Here is a 20,906-nt window from a genome sequence, read left to right as displayed (position 1 = left end):
TCTGAAACACCAGCACAATTGCTTCAGCAGTGTTAATAAGGAGGGAGGGTGGTAATCTGAACAGCCTTATTTTTGTCTTCAGCATTCACCCCAAAAGGAAACGTGTTTCTTACTAATAATAGTGTTTGTGACAGAAAATACCAAGTACATGCAACTGTTCCCATTCACTTGCCAAAACGGATCATTCACATCAGGCTTAACAAAGTAAATCAAAACAATCAGAACAACACCCCAAGTAAATAAATTAACCCTTCCTCTTCCACCAGGAATTCATCTGAACCTGAAGCTTGAATCTAAATTATTTTGCCAGTGACCGGAGGGTGAGTTAAAAGGAAGAACGGAGCTCATGCTTATATTCCCTGAGGACATGTAAGAAACCATCCTGTCTGTTACATTTTTCTCTCCAGTCAACCGTTAAGCGCGCCCTGCCAGTGTAAACCAGACCTGTGGAGGAAACAGCTTATTCACACCCAAATTTTCTTCCAGCCATCCATTTTTGTAGTGCCCAATACAATTCTGACAGGCTCAAACACTCAGCAGCCATAAACCCACCATCCTCCTGCTTACACTATCCCAAGAAATCATGTAACTGGGCTTGAAAACAGGGAGGCTTAATTGAAATTAGAACTAAGTGCTGTAGTCCTTTGTTTTGGCATCTGATTTCTGAAGCCAAATGATGTACTCACTGTTACACTTCCAGGGTTCTCTGTAAGCTGCAATGACAATGAATGACGTTCTTTACACCCCCATATTTCCAGTGGATGAAGCTGTAGGGGGGAAAACAAAAATGATTCAGTATCATACAGCTCCAGATGAAACTGAGATGTGTCAGTGCTGCTGCCATACTAGTTCAAGCCCAGTGTGTCTAAATCACATGCACAAAAAAACCCAGCAGCCTTCGATGGTGCTGAAAGTGATTGCCACAACTAATTCAAGGGAACAAATGAGAGTCTATGCCTGCGTCTCATTAACAACATGTCTTGTTACCAACAAATTCCCAGAGAAAAGTTTTCTGCTGAAAGTTTAACAGACAGCATTCCATTTGCTACTTAACTGGGTCTTTCTCCACCTCACTGGGCAGATGTCTCCCCACCTGAACTGAGCAGACAGTTCAGCAGCAGAAGGACCTGTGTCTGCATTTGTGGCCCCACTGCCAGTGATGAGGCATTCATGGAGAGCACCTGGCTGTGCTGCCTGGTAGGGCACACCAGGGATGGGGTTCTCCCTCACCCACCTTCCCTGTGACACCAAACACAGCCTTCAGACAGGCAGCTACATATTCCCAAATTTACTAGGTACGCTCACTGAGAAGAGCCACATCTGATCCCTTGCTGTGGAAACAGGCTACAGACGTCACCAGCAATCTAAGCCTTTTCCTGAGACACTAGGGGACTCTCCAGGGGTATCTGTTTTACCCCAGGAGGGGCAACCTTGGTGTCCAAGGCCATGGTGGGGTGGGGACAGCCCTAGGGAGACTGGGCAGAGGCAGGAACGCCTCCCTGTGGGTTTGCAGCCATGACAGTCTGGGATAAGCCAGCAGTGGGATTGCTCTCAAAGACTCTTTTCCCTTCAGTAGGAAGAATATAGACACATTCCTGTGTTTCACCATGTGCACACATATCTAAAGTTACATAAAGCCTTTCTCCTGAGCAACTATTGATAGCCCAGAGTGAAAGAGAATTACTTTCTAAACATATCACACATTTAAAGGGCATAGGTGGCTTGCAACAGGTACACCAAATCCACACTGTTTGGTAGAGGAAACTCTATCTTACCTGTTTTGCCACCAAGTCACAGAGAGATAATGTAGTTCTTGCTGTGATCATTTTTCTCCATGGAGCAAAGCCCTCATGAGACTCTGGTTGAATCAATCCCCCTAATACCAGCCAATAGCTTAGCAGGCACCTCCTAAAAATCCAGTTTTAACATCCCAGAACCTAAGAGAACCTTTTGCATTTCCTCTCTGTGCTTTTTAGAGACCAGCAAGACTTCTATCTGACATAGAAGAGATTCTTCTAGATTTTGGGATAGGTGGTGAGGATGTGGTTATTTACAGATACAGGCAAAATCCTAAATGCTGGGGCCATTGCTAGCCTTCTTAGCCTTGTTAGTTTTATGGCCATTTCCAGCTCATATGCATATATTGCTATCTAGTCTAACAATTTTCATTGTTAACTGTAGTACTCAAAGCCACGTTCTTAATTAGAGTTAAAAACAACACAAAACACTAGGGGGAAAAAACAACAACAACACATAAAAGAGAAATAAAACAAAAGATTGGTGTGGCTTTTGGTTTTGGTTTTGTTTTGATATCTTTCAGTTCCTGAGGGTATTTTAGACTCTCTTCATCTTCTTTTCCTTTCAAAGAGAAGTCTGTTTTTTGCTGTGTTTTAAAGGCATTTGTTCAGTGTGGAGTAGTGGTGTTCCCTGGGTGGGGAGCTGTCAGCAAAGCCAAAGAGCTGCCATGCAAACCAGGCCCTGCATGAAGACTTGCCTCATGTCATGGGGAGCTGTCGCAGGGAGCAGCCATCTTCTGAAAGGAAAGTTTCCTCCTTTCTCCTTTTCCTTCACCATCCATATTTTGAAGGGAGCCCTTTTAGAACAGTACTTATTTCTGACTCATACAAATCTGCTCCAAAGTTTGAGTAATGCCAAAAATGGGCTATTCATATTCATTCACGCTCTTGTACGCATCTCTGCTCTCATAAAATGGAACACGTGTCTGATGAGCTTATTTACTTTCTAAATGTGTGGCTGGGAAGGATTGAGAGTGTGCAAGATATAATGGTAGTAGCACTGGAATAATATCACTAAGGCATCTGCAAATAGAACTTCCCAGTTTTCCTTACCAAAGCCAAGCTCTGCACAGCCTGGTCATAATAGTATGTAAGGAATACTTTGGTGTAGATGTTATTATTATGCCCTTTATAATACACACACACGTGCTCCCTTGGTTAATTCCCAAAATAACAATGCTGCTTGGTACAGATGACTCATTCCTAAGATGCTATTTGACTCACTGCTCTTCACTTCTTACAGGGAAGAAGACAGTTAAAGTCAGTACCTGTGCATCCAGAGAGAGCCCCTCAGGGTTGGGGGCTGCTTGCAGAGCCCCATCCAAAGCAGGCTGAGTTCTCTGTGCCAGGCTGCAGAGCTTTCTCAGATGCCTGAGTCAAAGACACCTGGGAGGTGTACCTAGATGACTTGGTACGTCAATGCAGTGCCACACCTGCAGGGCACTGAAGAGATGCATGCATTAGGTTGCTCTGCATAATAACAATCTGTCTTCCCTTTGTTCCTTTTATCTGTTCATTTTTCCTTTTTCCACTGAAGTAACAGCATTATACAAAACCCTGGTTGCTCTCTTTGTAAAAAAAAAACAAAAAAACCACAACATGTCAGGCTAGGCCAAATTTCCTTCTTCCTCCACTTTTCCCTTCCCTTTTCTCTTCCCTACCTTCTTCTCCTCCTCTTCTTTAGGACACAAATAAAAAATATTGCTCAATCCCAGTCAAAGATGAGGAAAACCCCAAACAAACAAAGCCTGCTTTCTACATTGCTGTAGGATATGAGCCACGTGGCCACTTTCTCATGCTTGCAGAACATGAGGGCAGCCCAGCAGGCTCATTGCATCCCAGGGCCTGGGAAATGACACCAGTACCTGTCTATGTCTCTACTCTGATTTATTTAATACACACAAAAAAACAACACAAAAGGTTCAGAAGACTCCAACAACCTCCTGACACAAATGATCGGTAAAGTCATGACAGAGAATGGGCACCCTAAGATATGCAACACTTTTTGCTATAATATTATGCATACTTTTGGCCTCTTCTTTTGCCTCACAAACCCCTCAATATTCATACACTGTTTTCAACTAGCCTTCTAGTTCATCTCTACATATAAAGAAAACCACTATATTTATAAAAGTTGTGGTTATTATAATCATCTTTTCCTTGCCTGAGCCCAGAAAGATACCAAAACAAAATAATCAGGTGGCACTGCAGACCCCTGTTCGCATGGTATGACTGTGAAATATGTATGTGAGATACTGTGTTATCTGTTCAGTCCTCGGACCCTCCTGTGAGATGTCTCCTTGGCAATGAGAAAGCATCCTAAGTAAGCCACTGACCGCCAAGACATCACTGCAAAAACTAGAGCCCCTTTTCTTGCTCCAAAAATAAGGAACATGTTCTTTCCCATACTGTTGGCATGCTGCCCCCAGTATCACAGGGATATTTCTATTTCTGCTAAAAGTTTGTTGGAATTAAAGGGCAGGATTCAGGAATATCCTCACAGAATTATTTTGCAAATATGTATTCAGTACTACGTGTCTACTTCAAAGGTAAGAAGAAAAAAAAACCAACATAGAAAATAGGAAAAGAGAATCAGCTCTTCAGAAGTATTTTTATGAACCTTGGGATGAGTCATCTCTGGCAGAGGAGATTTAACAGGATGCAAAGAGGGGCTGACTCCACACCAAAGCAGGGAAATCACTGCTCCTTCAGCATGATGGCTGTTTTTTAACAGGTGTCCCCATATCACCACAATGGGCCCTAGTATGTAATGGACAGACAGCTCTCTTTGGTGCCAAGTGTGGCGTGGCCAGCCTTGCTCATGAGATGGGCCAGGTTGAAAGGAACAGTGACAGGAATACTATGCTGCTTTGTGAAGGATTCAGAAAGGCTTATTTATTTATTTATTCAGAAAAAATCCACTTCTTTGAAAAGAACCCTCACCTTTCTTTATCAGGCATGGGAATTCAGTAGTAAACAGGGCCATCTCTAAGCTCTCAAGTACCTCTCAATCTGCTTGCTACAAGGACGCTAAGATTCCCCTCTACCTCTGTGGCAGATAAAATAGCTCTGAGTTGTGCATTCAGAGGTGTAGGTCAGTCCCCAGATATATCAGACAGAAGCCTATAATCACTTGAGTTTTTGTCTGAGAGAGAGCTGAGAACATGCTGTATTTCTTAAATCGACTTACTAACATGATAACTAATCTAATGGATGACTTGAGATGTTTGAAAGCTAATGGCAGGAGCAAGTGTGCATGCACATCAGGACAGCTTCTACATTTTAAGTCAATTTGCTACTTGTCTAGAATTAAAAAGAGAATGACAAATCTAACTCTGCAGAGTGCAATAGGAGATAGCAAACTATAACCACAGCAGGCAGGGCAGGGAGTGGGAGGGATGGTGTCTTCAATACTGCACACAGGATTTTCTGTCATACTCTTAAATCCACTGACTGTATACTTTAAATAATGTATCACTGTGTGCCATTTTAATGTTAGCATAGAGTTTCCTGTGGCAGATTCACAAGAATCCATTCTGGTTCATTTTTCCATCAGATGTTAAATACTCTTTCAGTGCATCTAGTATTTGTAATAGAAGAATGCATACTGTAAGAAATACCCTTCCTTTGAGATGTACTCAACAAAATCATCCAGTGTCTTCAGTTGCTAACTCCATATCTACAGCGTGAAGGAGCATCCTCAGAGGCCTTTAAGCCTTATCATAGAATCATAGAATGTCTGGGGTTGGAGGAGGCCTTAAAGCCCACTTTGTTCCAACCCTCTGTTGCTGGGGCTATTCCACATCATCCCAGGCTGCCCAGGGCCCCTTCCAACCCAGCTTTCAGCTCCTACAGAGATGGGGCATTCACAGCCTCTCTAGGTAGCTTGTGTCAGTGTCTCACTGCCCTGTGAGGACTGTATTCCTAACATTTAACCTAAATCTTCCCTATATTACTTTAAAACCATTCCCCCTTGTCCTATCCATTTTAGATCAAATTTCAAACTCATGATCATCTTTCTGTCATAAGTACTTTTTCAGCTTGAGTCTTGACCCCCTAAATATACAGAAATATACTACAATGATTGGTTTTATGCAAATAGCCCTATGAAGATTTAAATCAGGGCCATACACTGTGAAGCTCCTTTCAGTAGAAGCAATGTCTTTCCTGCCCGAGGCACAGCTGTACAGTGCCATATGAATAAACAATAAAGCAAAGCATGAGATCAGAGAAGTATAACAGTGCTCTGACACCTCGGGTCTGGATTGCTTAAAACCACATCAATTCTTGGCAAGGCTGACCTAACTCATGATCCTGAGAGCTCAATAAATTGAGTTTCGCAGAGTTTACCATGTATTGGTTTTCTGATGAAAACTTTAGAAATCAAGGGTCTGTTTGCTCTCCACAACAGTCTCGTTCTGACAGTGTTGTATAACCACCATGATTTCTCTTGTTGCTCTGAGCTAGGTTTCTTTCCATGCCCTGGGCGCACTATGCACCAAGATTTCCTTGCTTTTTACTCTCCACCCCAGAGGAAGCTGTGTTTTCACAATGTATTATTAACATGTGTATGCTGTTTGTGAACTACTCAGGTACCCTTCAGCAAAGAAACATAATCTAAATGTAAAACAGCATTACTTTGATAAATAAGGAGTCATCAAAACTTCGGCATCTTTACTGTATGCATGAGATGTGCTTGGATGTTAAAAGCAATCCTCCTTGGCACATAAAACATTGGTATCTTGTAGTTTCTTCACTGAGATCTGGAAGTACAGGAGCAAAGTCTGACTTCTAAATAACTCCTGCACGCAACTTCCCTGAAGGCCTGGAGAGTTCATAACAAATCCAACCCGAAAATGATGACTGACTCTTAATAAATGATACTACATATTAAGAAGAAATGCCCAAATTAGGAAGTAATGCTACCCCATCAGTTGACTTACCAGCTATTTTGTTGACTTGAAGCACACCAATGTAAAATCTGGGAGAGATGGAGGCTCAAAGCCTGGAGTGCTTCCTTGACTTGAACCCAGCATCTCATGGCAAGGTGGGTGCAGTTCCTCCTCAGGGGAGCTATCGGGGCAAGGCAGCCATGGCCCCACTCTGCAGTGCTCTTATGGTTTAATGGGAACAGCTGGTCAGTGAAATGGTGTCTGCTAGACATCTCACCATGAGGAGCAACTGCCAGTAAATCAAAAGGGAGTGCACAGCTAAATGAGGTTACATTTAAATTCGCACCTACAGGCTGACAGATGAGACCTTCACTACTCTTTCTCGTTGCTCACTCCTCTGCCCCTAGCCTAACAAGCAGCCATGTCAGGAAAGGCCGTCGTCATGAGGGAGTACCCCTGCAGTGACAGCCACAGACAGAGAGAGGAGGAACATCGCTTGATATTTTTCTTTTCTCGCCTGAAGGACCCTAACTACTGATTGCAAAAGGCCAAAGAGCTCCATCATGGCAGTGGCGGAAGTATCCGGCCCCACTGCGCATCCATGCCAGGCAGCAGGCCTGAGGGGAGGGGGCACTCACTGCCAGCCCTGGCTTACCTCTTACAGGCATAAGGGGAATTGAATTATGAGAGCAGCAGCAGCTTCCAGTCTGTCAGAAGGCCTCAGGGTGTGATCAATAGGAAAAAAAAATCACTTTTCAGGCCACTGGGGTAATGCAAGGCGCCAGTCACAGCCTTGTGAACAAGGATAGCGAATGGGATTGTACTGCAAAGATTAATGGCAGCGTTAAGGGCAGTGCCCTGGTGGCTGCCTCTGATCCCCTTCCCTCCTGTGTGGAGGGGAATGGCTGGTGGATGGGCCCTGGTGAGTCTCTGTGGGCTGAGCTATTCCTGCATTAAGCATGGCTGCTCTTGTCATGGACTGGAGAATCAGTTTTGAAAATTACATTTATCCAAAGCATATCATGCACCACCGAATGGACCAGAGGGCACATTTGGTGTATACACAAATCCAGATAAACATATCTATAAGGAAAGCTGTCGTGTAAAACTAGTGACCATTGCCTCAGTTTCCCAGTTACCAGCCTCCTGACTGGAATAAACCTCCAGCACCTCCTCACTTGGAAGGCTTTCCAGAAGTTTCAAAGCTGAAAATAGTGCACAAAATGCCAGTGGAAACAGGGAATCGGGAATAACTTACTTTTTACAGATATGCAAGTTATAGTGACATTCCAGCTTGCTTTTTATATAAAAATACACACTTGTACGCATGCACACGCACATATGCGCACATAAAATGGACTGGATTCGTTCTGAAGCTTCTGATAACAGCAGCGACACTCTTTGCAAGTTGCAGGCAGCCATATTCCCTCCAGAAGTCATCTGGTAGGAAAATATCAAAAGCAGAATGTGCAGGCTTTTAAAGAAATGTGTAGGAGAAAAACAAGCTTATTTCTGTTTTAATCCAAACTGAATCATATGTCTTATGTCAAAGCTATAAAAAACAAGGAAGGTAAAAGAGGTAATTCTTGTACTCCAAACTTTTTAAAAATCCTTTTATTGAAGTATTTCCTCCTCTTAGTAGAAAAGAAGCAAAGAATGGTCAGTTTCTGGCAAGGTAATTTCACTACTTTCCTATCATTAAGAAGCTAAGGAGGCACATCCTCTCCTGGCAGAGGCTGTCACAGCTCCTCGGGCTTCAAAGCAACTAGGATGATTTCCAACAATGGAGGATGCCATTGTCAGATCTTTACTGAGTGAGAACACATCCTGCCTGAAAGTATTTGGGAGAGGAAGTTTCTTTGGAGACAGCTAATAAAATACTTTCAGAGGTCTGTGAAGGAGATCAGTTGATCCTGTTTTCCTGACGAGGAGAGGAGAGGCTCAGAACCAGCCGCTGCCATTACCGCCCTACAGGAGAAGTGCTCAGGCCATGGCCCTGTTCCCAAAGCCACAGAGGAGAGGCAATGTGGGTCAGATGAGACCTTCTGTGGGCAGCAGATGCCATCTGTCCCCTTGGCCACTTCTGACATTACGTAATGGCACCTATCTGGCCAGCTGACCAGGAGGCTCCGGAGAAGGAGGGCTCCCAGATGGCAGTCTGCTGCCATCACAGACCTTACATTGCTGCTCTGCAGGGCTGGGGATGTGGGGGAAGCGCGGTGTCCAGAGCTGGGCTGGGACATACAACACACTCCTCATTCACATGATGTCCAAAAGAGGCTCAACATATATCCCACAAGTGGATAGAAGATGCTACCTGTTCTTCCTTGGCATGGAAAAATGCTGGGGTCTGACTAGCCAGCTCGGTCAGACATCACAACACTGAGGGTGAGACTGTACCAATAGACAAGGAGGATGAAGGACCTAAGAATATCTAAGCAAGCTGAAAAGCTTCCAGTAGCCTTGGAGCCGTATTCAGATAAATGACCTTAGACATTGACACATCAAAAGGAAGAAACTCAATGCAGAAAGGATTTAGAGAGCATAAATTAGGACACATAGCCCCACTGATGTGACAGAACTCTTCAGAGCACCCCCAGGGGGCTGGAAGACCCCTGTTCTCCAAGAGGGAGGCACATCCATCCAGACCATACAAAACTCCTGGAACACCCATTTATCTGCTCAGAATTTACAGTCCTAAGGCAGGACATGCAATTTCTCCCTCCACTGCTACAAATCAGTGTGAATGCACCCATTTCCCTTGACACGGTACAATGGAAAATGAGAACAACTTCCAAAGAGGCAGGTATTGTTGTTTTAATGGCATCAGTGTTTTTTACCCAGCCTCCCTCCATTCTCAGCGCAAAGAGAGCTTTTTGCAGCATTATTTCTCTCCGTGGGACCTGGTCTGTGATGGGGAATCCTAGATACAAGAGAATAAATAAATAAAATATTTTTCAAAGTCACACACAAAAAACCACAACTCGCCAAGCAGTGCTTGCAATTACTTCATCCATCTTCTTCCTTCCCCAGCCCTCTCACTTTTCTATTCTGCAACAATAGCAACAGCAGAACTGAAAGAGTGAACAGAGTAATACCAAGAAATTCAGCCTATGTTCCTAGAACAGTCTGAAGTGGCGACATGGTTTTAGAGAATGTGGAGGATGTCATCTTCACTCCAAGGCCAGGACTAATTGCTGGGCTGGGCCGGATCCATTAACCCTGTTTGAGCTGCACAGGTCTCCAGTTCTCTCTCTTCTGTGACCATTAAAACAATATCAAATATGTACAAAAACTGTCATCACTCCAAGCTACGTTCATCAAGTGTTGGAAAACTATCACATGCTTTTGCACTAATTATGTTGGCTCCTTACCCTGTCGAAATAGACTTTGTTGAAGAGATTTAACCAGTTTCAGAATGAGCGAGAGATCATTTGGCAGACCAGAAAACCGTATAAAATTGCTACCATAAGGAGGAAGACATTTCTGAGCTGCTGCCTATGTATTTATTTCTTTGCATATGGAATCAGTCATTTTGTATGCTTGATAAAATCAAGGACAATTAAACTAAATTGAGCTTTAATTTCAAACTGAGGCATATGTCTACGGCTGAGTGTTTCTTCCTGCAATGCCTGGAATTACTAACCAGCAGCACATGCTCACCTCCAACATCAGGCAAGGTGGGAACAAGTTCACCGCTGATCAAAGAGCAGACAATGATAACAGTGTTGGAATACTTTGTGCTACTCTCTGAAGAGTTCAGACAAGATCTAGACTGTAGTCCAGCATATATTTACAATGAGAAGCAGAACAAGAAGTGTTTCAGGAGTTGAGGAGGGACAAGGTCAAACAGAAAGCACTCAGCTTATGAGAGGAATCCTACCGCTCTGTGCAGGAGGATAAATGAGCCCCATCAGGCCCGAGTCCTCAGCGCTCATGAACATCAACCCTACATGCTGCTGCGTGTTCGGCATCATTCCTCTGAGCCGTGCCACTCTGTGGATCCTTTATTTGCAAATGCACAACTATAACAATTATTTTTAACCCCAGCCTCAAATCCAACATTCATGTCTTTAAAATACTGAAAACTCTTTGCTCTGCTTTTAAAGGTGAATGTATTTGACTGTTGCAAAGCCTGGTTCTTCTCCTCAAGCATCTGGTATTTCCAGACTCTCAATTCTTCTGTAAAGTCTGCTTGGGCAGTGGGCTTTATTTCCATCTGCATCAGCCCCCCTTTGGACTCCAGTTCAGAAAGATCCCTGCTCCTGCTTCTTTGCAAGCAGGCCTGGCCTGACTGCTAGCTTTGTACCAAGTGCTGTGTCGCAATGCTTTGGATCTTGTACCTTCCTCCAAAATCCTCACATGACCTGTGGAGAAGAATAAAGCTTTCCTGAACTGAGCAGATGGTTTGCAAGGGGATACTTGCTCAGGAAGGGCAGGCTGTGCTAATGACTTTTCCAAAGGCCTGCTGTCTAGTTGCCAAGAACGTCACTTCCAAAAATTGAATCCTCTTGCAAGACAGCAAGGGAAGGTGGCTTTAACAGCACAGTACCAGCCTTAGTCAATGGGAAAAACTGTAGAATTTTTAAACCTATACAAACACTGATAAATACAAGTTTTCTAGAGATTCTGGTTGGATGAATCCTACCAAACGGGGCTGAAGGGAGCTGGCTTATATTTGATGGAAAAGGCAAGTCGATTGAGGCCAATGAGTTTAAGTGAATCTTTTAATTAGAGACCACACAGAGTCAGGAAATGATTTTGATTCCATCTAAGGCTTCTCTTATCACAGGAAGCTACAGTTCAGGGGAAAAAAAAAATTAATATATCCAACTCTATTCTCTCCCTTATTTGTGAAAAATCCATCCAGCTCACTCTCTAAGGCACAACAGCCGGCCTCTCAGCACGTTGCTATTCACATCCTCCTGATCCAGTGGCAGTTGTACCACAGCAGAGGAGGTATTAGATGTCTTAATAGAGTTTAGCAGGACAGCTTGCACAGGGAACTGTGGGCCCTGCCATTTGTTGACCATCTCTAATGAACTCTCGCGTCTTGAGCAATAAAGTCTCCTCTTGTTAGAGATGGCTTTGAAAGAAAAATCAGCTGTTAAGATGATTAAGATACAGCTCATGTACAGTAGAACCTTCTGATGTTTATTTCCATCTAGCTTTGAAATTGAGACTGCTGCACAGAGGCAACCAAACATCCTGGTTTAACCTCTTGTACAAACAAAAAGGAAGAACATTGAGAAATGCAGCAAAGCCAAGGCTTTGTAAGAGGGCTTGGGGACACCAAAACAGCCTCTTCCCACATCCAATCCTCATGCAGGAATACTGGAGGGAGGAAACCATTTGTTCAGGCCTTCACTCAGTTTAGGACTTACTCCTATCAGCTTCTGACAGCTTCCTCTGATATTATACAATTTGATCCACTTCATAGCTGTGACTTATTACTAGTTCTGTTTACTGACAGAGTAAATTCCTCCACACCCAGAGGTCAGCTTCCTTCAGTCAGCAAGAGCCCAGCCTACCAACTTCCTTCTCTCGAGAGAAGGAATCTTTTCCTCTGTTACTAGTTTTTAGAAGGAGATGGGAATGCTATTGAATGATTAGCTGCCCAATTACTTCAGAGAATGGAATATGAATAGGATTCAGTTGCAAAATGTGGGTAGAACAAGGCACCTGAAGTATGCGGGAAGGGGGGTTAATTTTGCTGTTTTTAAAGAGTGACAATATTGTGCCAGTGAAATTTATAACCCAAATATCACAGAAATTCACAACTCCATGAAGTTGTCAAAGATATTAAATTATACAGTATGTGCAGATGTGGCTGAGAAATTACCCAAAGATTTGTTTAAGAAACATCAAAGCAGTTGAATTCAATCACATTTCGCCAGGGCCAGTATTCCCTTTCATTTTCAGCAAGTGCTGGGAATTAACAGCATTATTGGCAAACATTTATTCAGATAAGTCGCTCAGCAGCACTCTTAGTTACAGCATGAAGACTTACTGGATCCCAGCATATACATTAGCCTGTCTGCCCAGCAGCATTTGCATACAGATGTATATGGTAAGAAAGGTACAGCAGCAGAAATGCTAGCTGTCCTATCATGTGGACATCATGAAGCTGAAATCCTGTTTATTCAGAGAAAAGGATGATGAAGCAAAGTGAGACCAGTTCTTCCAGATGTCTGTTATGGCCCTCTAATGTATCACACCCATATCTTCCCTCAATGATCTTTCTTCCAACAGGAGCATTGATAGCCACCTCGCTGGTGACAGCCTCAGAATCGTGGAGTCATTAAGGTTGAAAAAAACACTAAGGTAGTCCAACCATCACCACCGCATCACTAAATCATGTCATCACCCAGTGTTAACATTAACCCTTTTCTTGAACACCCCCAGGGACGGTGACTCCACCACCTCCCTGTGCCAGCACCTCGCCACTCTTCCAAAGAATTTTTTCCTGATATCCAACCTGAACCTCTTCTGGTGCAACTTGAGGCCATCTCCTCTAATCTATCACTGTTACCTCAGAGAAAAGACGACCCCTACCTTGCCATGACCTCCTTTCTTTCAGGTCATTGTGGAGAGCAATAAGGTCTCCCCTGAGTGTCCTCTTCTCCAGACTGAACAACCTCAGCCGCTCCCCATAAGACTTGTGCTCCAGACCCTTCACAGCTTCATTGCACTTCTCTGGACACACTTTGGGGTCTCAATATTTTTCTTGTATTAGCCTTACCTCAGGTCATCAAAGCCCTGGTCCAAAATACAGCAATAGAAGGTCTCGCCATCACTTCACTGTTCTGGATCGTCCATGATGTCTGGAGCAACTAAGTTTCCTCAGTACCATGCAGAACAGACACAGGCAGCCTGATGAGCCACCAGGATGCTGGAGCTCCTATTTAGGGAACAGCAGACATGTAAATGAACCAGGCATCCCAGATTTGAAGAAATGAGCCTGGATTCCTATTTCACAAAGCACAGCATTTTAAATATAAGGCTGAGAATGGAGACATTTTTAGTAAGACCACTTTCAGAATATGCCAGGCTCTGCATTTTCATGTCCTGCCTTTGTGTCCTTGGGAAAACACAGGGGAAGGTTCTGGTTTGTCACAGAGGGGGACTTTGTGCTGTGTCACAGGAGCAGAGCTGTGCAGAGAGGGGCTGTAGGTTTTGTCATCCTGGTGGCCTTGAGAGCATTACTTACAACAGCTCCTCTGGCTTTGCATCCCCACCTGAAAAACAGAACAAGAACTTCACTGCCTCACAGCAGCACAACCCACTGCCCATAGCAGTGAGTGGCTTTGTGACCCTGCAATGAGAGGCACTCCAGAAGCACGCCATTTTCTTTTAGGCATTATTGCTGGTGAATGCATTGGTGGCACCAATTAAAGCTTTCAAAAGGATCTCTCTGAGCTGCTGTGTATTCACAGCGAGCTCACACAGACCCCATCTCTCAGCTGGGATGTGTGCATGCACAGGCAGCCCATGCTGTTCTGTGAGCTTCCGCCCTGCCCCAGCACAACCACCACTCCCTTCTGATAGGAGGTAATTGTGGTCTCGTGGATGATGATTTGTTGATTAGCTAATGGCTGTCACCGAGCACGCTGCATATACATTAGCTGTCCCATTTTAATGAGGAACAGAACTCCTTAATATGCCTCTTCTGCCATTTTTTCATTTTTAATACGCAATTAAAAAGTGACAAATGCACCCCTCAGAAGGGGTTGGGCGAGACAGTCTCCGGAGGTCTCTTCCAGCCTCACCTATCATATGATTCTTATCAAATATCTCGGAGTCCATAAGAGGCATCAGGGGGCTTATTACAACCCACACGCAGGCAGCCATCAACGCGGCCAGCAGCACAAAGCTCCTGTCTCACACAGAAGCAGAAGGGCCTCGCTGTGTTTGTTGCAGGATGGGAATGCTTGTGCTCACTGGGTGCTGCTCCAGAGAGATGATTGTTTCAGTGTTACAACTTCACCCCAAAAGCAGGTAGAAAACACCACTACAGACTGGCTGCGTTTCAGCCAGTCTCCATACTTACCAAGCAATACCCAATAAGAGCACATTGGTTCAAAACAGCCTAGATGACATCCCTTAGCCCAGTGGAACCTCTGCAGCCCTGCACTGTAAACCACCCTTGCTGGGGTCCTGGCACCCATCTGCTGCCTGGATGTCAGAACAGTTCTTTCCACTAAGTGTTTACAGGCAGGCAGGTAGCAAGGGCCTGATATCAGCTCCTGTAACACACAACAGGAGTGCTTTGGTTGTGAATTGATTTCTATTGCCACTTAGGACTTGTCCAGGAACTTGAAAACAAGAGCCTTAACACTTCTAGCATCTGCACTCAGGTAATTTACATGAAATATTGCTGGGCATTTTGAAGGAGCACCTACTGAAGCTGAAAAAAAATGTGGCTTATTTAAAGCGCAGGAAAGGTTTTCTGGTTCTGCCTGTGCAAAGGTAGTTGACTGTTGCCACCAAAGAAAAGCTGATTCTTGTGGGTAAGGTTGACATTGCACTGCCATTCCCCTCCTGCATCCACTAACCATCACTCACCCTGCAGACTGCATGGCCAATAAGCAGTTAGCAAGCAGTCCTCACAAAGGATGTGGATTTTGCAGGAAAAGCCATTCCATTACCACAGATTATGCAATGAGAAGATTAAGTTCCAGTTCTTTTCAAGTAAGGGAAGCTGTAAACTGGTGCTTCTAATGCATGGCTTTATCCATATTGCCCACTCTGTGGTGAGCTTTGCCCTGAGCCAGGATGTGTCCCTAGGAGCAGGGCCATAGACACCAGAGACCCCATGTTTCCACTGCAAAGCCCTCCTGCAGCCAGCAGCAGGCACGACCAGCATCCTGCAATTGCACTTTGGCTGGTACTGTCAGGTAGGATGAGCTGGCCATGAACACACCCACTGCTATAACTGCACTGAAGACATCATCGGTTCACCTCGGGGGTGTGGACCATCCTATAGCCAATTATTTTCTGTAAAGGCAAGCAAAGCCCAGGTGGCTTTGAACCTCTGCAGAAAGCAGCTGTGCTCAGTGTCATGGTGAGAATCTGAGCTCATCAAAAGGCAGACGGGTCTTGCAGCAGGATGGCCATCATGCTGATCTACTTGTCTCTGTTCACTAGACTGGGAAGGCACAGCCAAGGAGCACCACAGGAGGGGATGATCCTTCTGGCTGTCAGTCCCTTGGCTAAAGCCAGATGTAATGCACTGGAGAGGGGGTGAAGGACCAGCTCACTTGGGGCAGGAAGCCCTGCTGCTCTGGGAGGGAGGAATCCATAGTAAGAAATGACTTTTCGATAAACGAGCATTATTGCGAAACATTTTGTAGTTGCAATGCCTGGAGGATAGATTTACATTTGCATATCACACGCTAACCAGTCCCTCGTGCATCATTTAAACTCTCTTTGCACAGGCACTGCTCTGTCAGTTTCCATCACCCAGCTGCCTGGGCAGGAATTGTTCTGTTCTGCCTCTCAAAGCCGCATGTGAAAGCAGAAACATTCTGTGCTCACAACTGGCTTTAGGGAACGGGTAATTTTGTCAAATCTCCATGAACTCAGAAAATATTTTGCCAGTCAATTTAGCAGGAGCTGCTACATAACACAGCCAGTCTTGCATTTTATGTTAGTTGTTAAGAGTTGTTCTTTTTCCCTCTTTGCAGCTATCATTAGCAAATGTTTCAAGCTTTTGATATCTACTGCACAGTTCTCAGCAAATACGCGGGTGTACACACCAAACTCTTTTGTTCATGAGTGAAATGAGGATGTTGCAGGCTGCTGTTCTCATTCCATTTCTTTGAGTCTCATTATCACTCCCTGTTCTTCAGCAGTTCCAGACCCACACGGCCAAGTATTAATGTGTTTGTCTGTAATGTTCTGTAATGCATCAAGAAGCTTCAGTGGCACAGTCAGGTGCAAAAAGGACAGCAGTTAATTTACACAGATACACAGAGCTTTAGTGCTTTAGTGCTGTGCATTGTGCTGTAGCAGAGGGTTTGTGGCTCACACCTACAAAGTTGTAGCTAACAATGACCTCTCTTTCCTTCATGCCCATGTGCATGCATGCATGTGTGCTACGATGGACTGGCTGGTGGTTCATTGCCACTGGTCAAAAAGGCACGGTGCTCAGCTGGCCTGGGAAGGGCCACGTCAGACTCCACCTTGAGTTTAGTACCATCTCAAGTGCTGTGAAACTGGAAACCTTTCAGGAGAAGGGACATGGAGAGCTTGTGTGCAGCCATAGCATGGCATGGACGGCTTTGCAGATCTTCTCTGTCCTGCACACCGGAGACAGTGGTGTGGGGAATGCAGGGGAGGACCTGTAGAGCCTGTGGTACAAGGCCAGCCACATGAAGGGAGGTTTGAGGGCGCTTCTCACTTTGCTACTAGTGCTGGAGGGAGATGGGCTGGAGAAAGAACTTCCCACCAGATGTCAATAGATTTGCTCTAAACACTTGAGGAAAGGAGGATGCAACAGGCACTTCTGGATCAATTATCGCTATGATGCTGGAACCGAAGGAGGGCGTGTATTTCTGCACAATGTTTATAAGAGAAAGCAAATGGGCAGCCACCAGCCAAACTGGCAACAGCTGCTCATAGATCCAGGGACACAACACACAGCTTTGTGGAAGCAGAAATGGTGACAGGTGCAATTCCAAACACAACAGCTTCAAACTGCAGCGCCTGGCTGTCACAGGTTATTTGTGCAGGACACCCACGGGTCACTCACTCACGGGTCAGTATTACCTGGCTGCAGAATTATCATTGATTTAACGCCCAACAGTAACGTAATAAATCTTTTCTTTTTAAGGAACAAACTGTCATGGCAGGTGGAAGTAAATTATTGCAGGAGCTCACTGCTCTAAAGACCATAAATCCTTTCAGAAATGCGAGTTTTCCAATGCCTGATAGAGGAAAGGGATATTTTTACTTTTACTTTTGCTCTGTAGTGCTTTCCTGGCACTTATCTTATGGGTCTCAGACCTCCATGTTGTCAAATCAGAATTCTTCCTTAGAAAGATTTTGCGTAATATTGTTCATAAACTGAACCAGAGGAGAAGATTGTAAGTACTAAAATACCCAACAAACAGCACCAGCTGCCAAACAAGCTGATGGGGAATTCAAATGGATTATTTTTCTATTCTTATTTTACCTCATTAGGCATCAGGGTGTGCACTGGAGACAGGCACATCTCTGCTTCCCCATGCCTGTCATGCCATTCACACTGTCCCTGTGTCCCTCACTACCAGGGCTCTCAGCAGACGTGCTGCTCTCATCTCCCATGCACACACTGGCAAAACCTGCCTGTTCCAATTGGCAGGATATGAGGTATGAGGAAAGTGGAGTGCACTGACCTCAAAAGATGCCCAATCTGGAGCCCTGTTTGCCCTACGCGTGGGTTATTTGCACATCACTGATATGCCTGAAGGGCTCAGAGGTCCTCCCATGGCCCTGTGATATGATGCAGTGACAAAACCCACTGCAACCCATTGCTCTCTGACCCCTACAAAACTCAATGGTGGTTGTGCAAGCATGTCCCAAAGCTTCCAGAGCTGAGGATGAGTTACCACCAGGAAAGAGAAACAGTTTACCTGCTGCTCTGCTGTTAGAACTTGCCTGTTCTTCCTCTTTTCTACCAGCCACCTTGATAGGCAGCTGTTCTGAGCCTCCCAGCAAGGAAGGGCCTTCATTCATAACCCCACTATCTCAATGTAAGAAGCCACCTCTTAATGTCGCTGAGGCCTGCTCTCCCCTGGTCTTCAGATGAGCGTTCTCCATTCTGAGAGCCACATCATGTTCAGAGAACCACAGAGTAGCCTAAGTTGGAATGGACCTGCAAGGATCATTCATCTTACCTCTTCCCTTCCTTGGCAGCACACAAGATATAGCTCCGGCTGCCTTCCAGGTTTCCCTTCCACCACACCCCACTTGCAGCAATGCATGGCCGCCCAACCAACTCTGTGCTCTTCTTCTCTGAGTTTTTTCCTATTAAACAATGCTCCCTTTTTTGAAAGGATTTTTCTTTTTTTAATTTGGATTAAAATTTCCCCTCTCGTGATAATCAAATTAGTTGAGAAACCCTTTGAAGTACGTCTTGATAATAACAAAATTCTGTTCCTTCAGTGTTACACACGGCATTTATACCGACCCATTTAATACAATAACCTTATCACCTCCTCGGCATTACAGAAAATTCTGCGCATCAGAGTTAATCGAAATTTAATTTTCTCCAAGTCTGATAGATGAATGCTCCCGAACACAAACTGCATGCATTCTGCTAGTCAAAAAGACACAAAGATAGAGAGGGAGGAGACGGGGGAGGGAGAAAGGGGGCATGAACAGTATTTCTCATTAAATAAATTCCTATCATGGGAGTCAACTTGACTGTAATTTGATTTCTTTTTTTGTTACTTTTACTCCAGTGTTCTCCAAATGAAGTGCAAATGGTTTGCACTTACGTTTTATTTTTTGCCACAGAGGAACATGAGATTATTCTCCTCCAAGAGTCCATTGAGCATCTTCCTCCCCTCTACACCCATGGATGAACCACCGCCATTGGAAGCTTCTCACTTGTGCTCATTACAGCATGCTCAAGTACTCTCCATCTGCTGCCTATGGATTGAAATAAATCAGATTAACATGAGCCTGAGTAGGGGAAAACAGTGTTGTAAATGTCTCAAGCAACCTCCAGCCTCCGCTGCATTCGTCTCATTGAGGTGGCCAGTGGGATCTCACCAAGGAAAGCAGAAAGAATGCCAGCCTCTGGTCCCACTGCTCACATTAACTCATCAGTCCAGAGGTCAGTGCAAGGAGTATGACCTACCTTTGTACATGAAACAGGGAGACCAAGATCATGAAGGACAGAAGGAGGGGAGAATCCTTACTCCTATTATGTATACCATCCTAGCTGGTGGATGTGGCTTTTATTTCCTCATGCAAGGAGGATTGGAGGCACTGTGCTATCCCTCAAAGGTTTAATCTGCAAGGCTGGCATGGTGTGGGGATGAGCACACAGGGGCCAAGCACAGCACTGCCCTTGTGACATGCAGATGGAGGCTCAGCTCTTTGGTCTCATGGCCTCACATATGGCAACAGGTCAACCTGAAAATCACAACACACAGGATCGTGTGCTTGAGGGGCTATCTCCATGAGTGGACCATAGGAACTGGAAACAATATGGGTAAACCTAAACTCCACTGGGTTCATGATTCTTGAACTGTGAGGAGCCCCCAGACAAGGCTCATAGGGCAGACCCTCTGTGTCTACACAGAGGGACAGAAGCAATCCGCCCACTTCAGGCATTCCAGCCAGTCTTATGCAAGTTAACAGAATTTCTGGGATTAAGGATTTGACTAAAGACATCCCAAGGAAAGTAAATAGCTCTTGACCAAAAATAATTCAATACTTTTAACGAGATTATAAATCTGATTGAACACTGCAGAAATTTTGATGCTTCAAAATTTACTCTCAATAATTTTTTTAATTCTGTGCTCAGAAAATCCTAATGGCACAAGGGAGTAACGTGTAAAGGATACAGAGTATATTGATTCAAAAAAGAATTGATGGGGGAGGCTCTGCAGAGACAGGCAGACATTGCAGGGCACAAATTGAACTTCTGCTCTCATTCTCTCTCCACTGACTGCAGATGAATCCTAGGAGATGAGCATGCTGTGCCAAAGCCTTTGTGAATACTCCTGGGTCATGAGATACAATTATGCATTACACATTATGCAAATACAAGTCACACCTCACAGGCAGAAAACTGATGAGTTGCTGTACTGATGAGTGGGGATGCTGAAGGACTGCTCATATGAACAAGTAAGCAAACACAAACAACACTGTGATGTGCCGGCCAGGCATGGCAACCTACCTCCTTAACGCAAACAGAGAGCAGAACTAAGCAGGGACTGAAGCAGTTATAGTATTCTCCAGGTGCATTCAAACGTTAGATGCGCTTTGGCATTCACAGTCCAACACCAGAGAACCAGGAATGGTTGAGAGGTACCACAAGAAGTGTGCAAATGACACACCCATTAGAAGAGCAGTGTATCAGCAGTGGGGGCAGAACCTTAATTAAAAGGCAAATCCAAACACCAAGATGGCATTTTTAGTTCCTGAAAAAAGAATGCTGAAACAGAAACCAGCCGTCTTACAATGCAGGTCCAGGAGCTGTCCAAGCTGCTGAGCTACAAGC

This window comes from Coturnix japonica, chromosome 3 (genome assembly GCF_054131305.1).
Source record: "Coturnix japonica strain WE chromosome 3, WE-NBRP24, whole genome shotgun sequence".
In the NCBI taxonomy this organism is placed as follows: domain Eukaryota; kingdom Metazoa; phylum Chordata; class Aves; order Galliformes; family Phasianidae; genus Coturnix; species Coturnix japonica.
The sequence above is the reverse complement of the archived record's forward strand: the minus strand, read 5'-3'. Positions refer to the sequence as shown.